This window comes from Silene latifolia, chromosome Y, assembly GCF_048544455.1.
Source record: "Silene latifolia isolate original U9 population chromosome Y, ASM4854445v1, whole genome shotgun sequence".
Lineage (NCBI taxonomy): Eukaryota > Viridiplantae > Streptophyta > Magnoliopsida > Caryophyllales > Caryophyllaceae > Silene > Silene latifolia.
Window position 1 is genome coordinate 433,253,286 of NC_133538.1, and position 6,033 is coordinate 433,259,318.

The 6,033-nt window shown below is 42.2% G+C and overlaps 1 non-coding gene across 1 annotated transcript; it reads left to right on the forward strand.

Annotated features, from left to right (window-relative positions):
- Positions 1-4,279: 4,279 nt before the first annotated feature.
- LOC141635593 (small nucleolar RNA R71) lies at positions 4,280-4,385 on the forward strand. Its single transcript, XR_012540269.1, has one exon. It is a non-coding gene; the product is annotated as a small nucleolar RNA R71 (small nucleolar RNA).
- The last annotated feature ends 1,648 nt before the right edge of the window (positions 4,386-6,033 follow it).

The window sequence follows — 6,033 nt, forward strand, 5'->3', positions numbered from 1 at the left end:
TGAGTCGGGTACCAAACTCCTCAAGTGTCATAGAAAAGGTCCGGTTATACAACCGGAAGGACACAGAAAGACTAGTGGGGACAGCATCGTGTGCCTCGGAGGAGAAGGTGAAGGAGCTGAAGAACTCAAGACTCAGCTCTGGAAAGGTATGGCCACTCATAGTGATGAGTCCTGCCATCCCCGTGCCCCGTAAAAACTCACAAAAAGGATAGAAACCGAGCCGCTCAAGTGACGTACGGTAAAGAAAGCGCGTAGGGAGAAAGTCAGACTCAACTAAGTTATAAAATCTAGTACGATGTACACCATTAAAAAAAATTACCTGCGGGTACTCAGGGTGGGAGTCGAGGGTGTCGTCCACTCGAATCGTAACACGGCCAACAGCAGGTGTAGCACGACCACGACTGCGGCCTCCAGAACCTGAAGTAGAAGACCGTCCAGTGACGGTACGAGGAACTAGGCCCGCTCTGAAGGCTGCTGTGACTGCAGGTGAGTCCGCCACAGGGGTGCTCACCGTGGCTAAGGTAGAAGCTGTAGCTGTAACAGTAGATGCAGCAGAGACTGCCACTGAGGAAGAAAGGCTAGCAGCAGTGCTAGTATCTGTGGCTGAAACGAAGCTAGCAGCAGTGCTAGCAGGTGTAAGAACCGTACCGGCAGCGGAAACAAGGAAAACAGAGCCACTGGCTGCGGTACTAGCAGATACGGAGGCGGTTGTGACAACAGGGACCACCGTCTCCGGCAAGGACGGACTGGAAGTCGAGCTAGTGGAAGGCACAGAGCTAGAATCCATCCTAAAAAAATGGGGAAAGGGAATTTGATAAGAAAACAGCGCGAAAATTCCCAAAGACAGTTGAAAAATTCGACTAACAGCCCAAAAATTCCCAAATTTTCCTCGACAAGTTCGCATAAGACAAGTAAACAGTGATAGGGTACGGGTAACAGACATCAATGGCAGCAATTTAATCAACAATTGAGACAAATTAAGCATAGCCAGCAGTATAAACCCAATGACAGTCGAAAGTTTAGACTAAGATGAACCCTTATCACAAATTTCCCGAAAAATTTCGAATTAAACATGTTAATCATCAATGAGGTATGGGAATTAATCATCAAGTTAAGCAAATTAAGCATAAGAACACAATAATAGTCGAAAAATTCGACCCAAGATAAATATCGAATCCTAATTCCTAATTCACTTCATAAAAAGCAAAATTAATGGAATTAAAATGCAAAGAAGTGTAGGAATTACTTACTTGATGATAAGGAACCTAAAAATAGCAATTAATCGATAATCAACAAGCAACAATGGCGATTTTTGATTGAAAAACCGCGAAACCCTAAAACCCTTAATTGACCGTGTAAAATAGCGTAAATCAAAGGGGAAGTAGAGGGCAAATGACGATTAATTTGCAATAAACAAAATGTAGGTGGTGGATTTGGTAAATGGGCAAGAAAATGGAGGATTTTGGAGGTTTTTTGATCGCAAATAAGAAGGGTTGTCGAAAAAGAATGATGAAGAATGAATTAATAGTAAAAAGAGGGGAAGTTAAGGAGACTCCCTGTACGGCCTTTGAAAAATCGCTCGATCGAGTGGTTTAAAATAACTCGATCGAGAACATCTTGTATGAATCCACTCGATCGAGTAAAAAGTTAATCGATCGAGTACTCCCCTATTTTGCTTTTGTCGATCGAGCAACAGGAAACCATTCGATCGAACAAATTCCACTCGATCGAGTACAAAAAGTACTCGATCGAGGTCTTTTCCTCGTGTAAGCTCTTGAATTTGCGTATAATTCCCCAAACCTGCATAAAAACACTCACAAAAATATCCCAAAATACTAAATGCGAATAGTAACAGTCTACAGTCTTCTAATCTATGCTAAAAATGTCTAAATTCTAATTGTCCTAATTAAGAGCAATAAATAAATCCAAAAGAAATTAAAATTTGTTTATACAATTTGTTACACGGGGCATTTCCCCGCTCACTTCTCAAAGCAATTCAGTAGCCCCTCGGAGGGCTTCTGACTGGAGGACATCATCTCAGCAACATTAATCGTCCTCTTCAATTTCCATGTGCTTGAACTTGAATCGTTAGGAGGAGAATAGTTGACGTCCACATACGCACGAACTTTTCTTGTCCTTACTCCTTTGTCACCAGTTTTAACATCATCGCTCCCACTTTGACTGACATTAATAACCATTGACAGCTCCTTCATTAATTTCATCTGTACCTGCAGCAAGGAAAACAGACGAACTTTCCTCCTTTTTGCTCTCAACTGAGGCGGAGGGGTCACGATAGCAGCACAATAGTCCAAATCTTCATTTGGACTGTCAATAGGAGGGTCAGTCGAAGAGAGGGCATTGCAAGGCTGAGCTTGCATAGGAGCCCTTCGGGACTTAGTCTGAGGAATATCAATTCCTCGTCCCCAACCTGGAAAGTCATTGTCTTGCCCCCGTCGTCTATCATTGCACGGGCAGTAAATAAAAATGGTCTCCCTAAAATAATAGGGGTATGGGCATCTTCGGGGATGTCAAGTACAACGAAGTCAACGGGAATAAAGAACCTCCCGATCTTAACAGGTATGTCTTCTATGACACCTAGTGGCCGTGATATACTACGGTCGGCCATCTGAACACTCATATTTGTGCAATTAAACTTGGTCAAACCAAGTCTCTTAGCCAGAGACAGTGGTAAGACACTCACGCTAGCGCCAAGATTGCATAACGCGTTATCAATCAAGTGGGTACCAATATGACACGGAATCGAAAAACTACCCGGGCCTGACTGTTTGGGAGGTAACTTATTCTGAACTAGGGCCGTCCCTACCTTGGTCAAAGCTACAGTCTCATGATCATTAATGTGCCTCATACGCAATAAAATTTCTTTCATAAATTTAAGGTAAGAGGGTACCTGTGTCAGCAATTCGGCGAATGGCACAGTGACTTGCAAGCTTTTCAGGAGTTTGGCAAATTTGCCGAATTATTGATTAGTCTTAGTATTCTGCAAACGCCTCGGGAAAGGCACCGTGATGGGTATCTCGAGCCCTTTGTTCCTCTCTTCCAATGTATCGACCGGATCAAGCTCTAAATCCTTCGATCGAGACTTCTTTCCTCTCGAATGTGGTCTTTCAGGTGATTTTTCACTTGATCGAGCACTAGCAGGCTCTCGATCGAGTTGTTCTTTACCAGCATTACTCGATCGACCAAAAATATCATTCGATCGAGCCGATTCTTCAGAAATTTACTCGATCGAACAGTTTTATTTACTCGATCGAGCTCTTCTTTTTCCTGTTCACTCGATCGAGTAGAAATTCCACTCGATCGAACACTTTCTTCAGCATTTTTACTCGATCGACCCCAAGAAATTAGTCGATCGAGTACTTTCTTTGTCGTAAGCTCTTTTTCTTCAACAGAACACTGTTCATCAGCAGTAATTTCCTTCCCCGGGTCTGATTTCAGTACTTCATATGAGTAACCGCTCCTCAAATTAATTAAATTCACCGTCTCATGTGGATTCTTATCGGCTTGTGATGGTAAATGTCCCGGTTTACTTGTGGACTGGTTCGCGGCTAACTGGGCAACTTGAGTTTCAAGTGCCTTGATAGATGCATCTTTTTCTTGATCACTTTGCTGTCACTGCTTTGTCAAAGACTGCAACATCGTCTTTAACTCACCTATCTCATTTACCCCACCAGAAGATGATGCACCTTAATTAGGTGTAGGAAAGGAATGAGGCTTATGAAAGCCTTGTTGAGCCTTATGAGGAGGGACATATGGCTGCTGGTGCTGCGGAGGAGGGGTAGGATTGAGCACATTTTGAGTTGTCCACCTCAAATTGGGATGGACTGCCCCTTGGTTATTATAATAGGAATCCCCTCCTTTCCTGTATTGTGGAAAAGCAAGGACATGTTCCTTCCCTGTAAGACAGCCAACAGCAGTGTGACCGTCGTTACTCCCACACCTCTCACATGTGACAGTCTCCCCTCTAGTAAGCAAATGAACCGTCTGAGGCTCCCCACCAGAATGCAACTCCAACTTATCAAATCTAGCATTCATGGCTTCCAGCTGAGCCACAACTTGCTTATCGACTGCATGAACTGTTCTAATACCATCCCTCGGGTTTCCATACTCAGCACAGTGGGTCGCCATCTCTTCAATAAGGGCCCATCCCTTATCATCGTAAGTATTCTTTTGGAATCTTCCGTTGGATGATGCATCAAGTATGGCTCTTTGATCATTGTATAGCCCATTGTAGAACTGATTGGACAAAAACCACGGATCAAAACCATGGTGAGGAAGAGACCTCACCAACCTCTTGAAACGGCACCACGCTTCATAGAAAGTTTCATCAGGTGCCTGCTTGAAACTAGTGATTTTTGCCCTCAGCTGATTAGTGCATTGCGGATGGAAATATCTCTTATAAAAGGAAGAGCAAGGGTCTCCCAGTCTGTGACCTCTGCGGCCGTGCGGTCCAAATCAGTCAGCCACTACCTGGCTGAGTCAGTTAAAGAAAAAGGAAACAACACCTCCTTAATCTTGTCTTGAGTTACCCCCTTTGTGGCGAGGATAGTAGAACAGTTGTCCGTAAAGACCTCCATATGCTTCCTCGGGTCTTCATCTGCCACCCCTCTAAAGAGATTTCTCTCCACCAGATTGATATAGGACGGACGGATGTCAAAAGTTTTCCCATCCTCAGTCTGGAGATTGAAACCTTTAGGAATAGATGATGCTTTAGGATCCGAATGACTTGCAATATTCGGCATCTTTACTGGTTGGTTTACAGAACTGAAAGTGTCTTCTTCAAAAGATGGATTTTATGTAAATAGGAAATGCCGAAGTTCGGGTTCGAAAGTACTTAATGCTTCCTTTCGTGATTCTTTTTGCAGACGGAGTCTATGCCTAAACAGTCTCTCTGGTTCAAAATCAGCTGAAACTAACTCCAACCTATGTGACTTGGGCATACACAATACTGAAAGAAAATGAATAAGAACTGCCTCAAGGAATAAAAAATTCCCTGAGACGGATAAAATAAACGAAACAAAGACAGATAGGGCAATTGGCTCCTCGGCAACGGTGCCAAAATTTGACAGTGCTGTCGTATACCTATCAAAAATAACTAACTAAAATAACTATATAGCTAGGGAAGTCAGGTCAATCTCCTCAGGGAGGCAAGATATCTGTAAGAGTCCGTCTATTTGGTCACAAATTGGGGGGGGGGGGGTTGTAATTGGTTTCCTAACTAAAAGATTTAAAGGAAGAGAAGTAAGGAGAGAGAAATAAAGACAGAAAATGAGAATAAACTATCAATAGAGAGGGGACATGTCAGGATTTCGGTTCACTACGGTAGTCCAGTGACTCAACTGTAAACAACTTAGATAAATTACTGTGAGACGGATATGGAAAGGTCCTTCCGGTCCACTTTCTATCCTAAATTACCACTAAGTTAACTTCCGTCCTCGTCAGGGTAGTCTACTGTTCATAGCAGGCCTATTTAGTCCAATCTTCCGATCCAGGATTAAATTTAACCAGATTAAAAGGGTGACTCAGAAGCGTGCACTCAACTAAGTCGGTAAATACAGTTATATTGCTATGAGGACAGAGTCTCACAATTAATTCATCTAACCTATTTACTATATCGTCACATTTCTACCGTAGATCCCCTAATCCTAACATGAAACAGATTAGCTACTCATGCTATTAATATTGTCAAAACTAATAACAATGAAATAACTAACATTAAACATGATGAAATAATAATGAAAATGCATAAACAAAGATTAGGGCGGAAAATTAAAGGAACAAGATGAGTAATTAAGATGAATAAATGAAAGATTAAGATTAAAAGAGAGTAAGAGATTACAATCGCAAGAATCCGGCGTAAAGAACGACTAATTCCAAGCTAAATAACCCCGAAAGCAAAGTTACAGTGAAAGGAAAAAAAATGCGTTCAAGTGTAATGTTAAAATGATAGGTAAAAACTGAATTCTAATGACCTAGTTATTATGCGCTTAAATAGAAAAATTACTAAGTCCATAA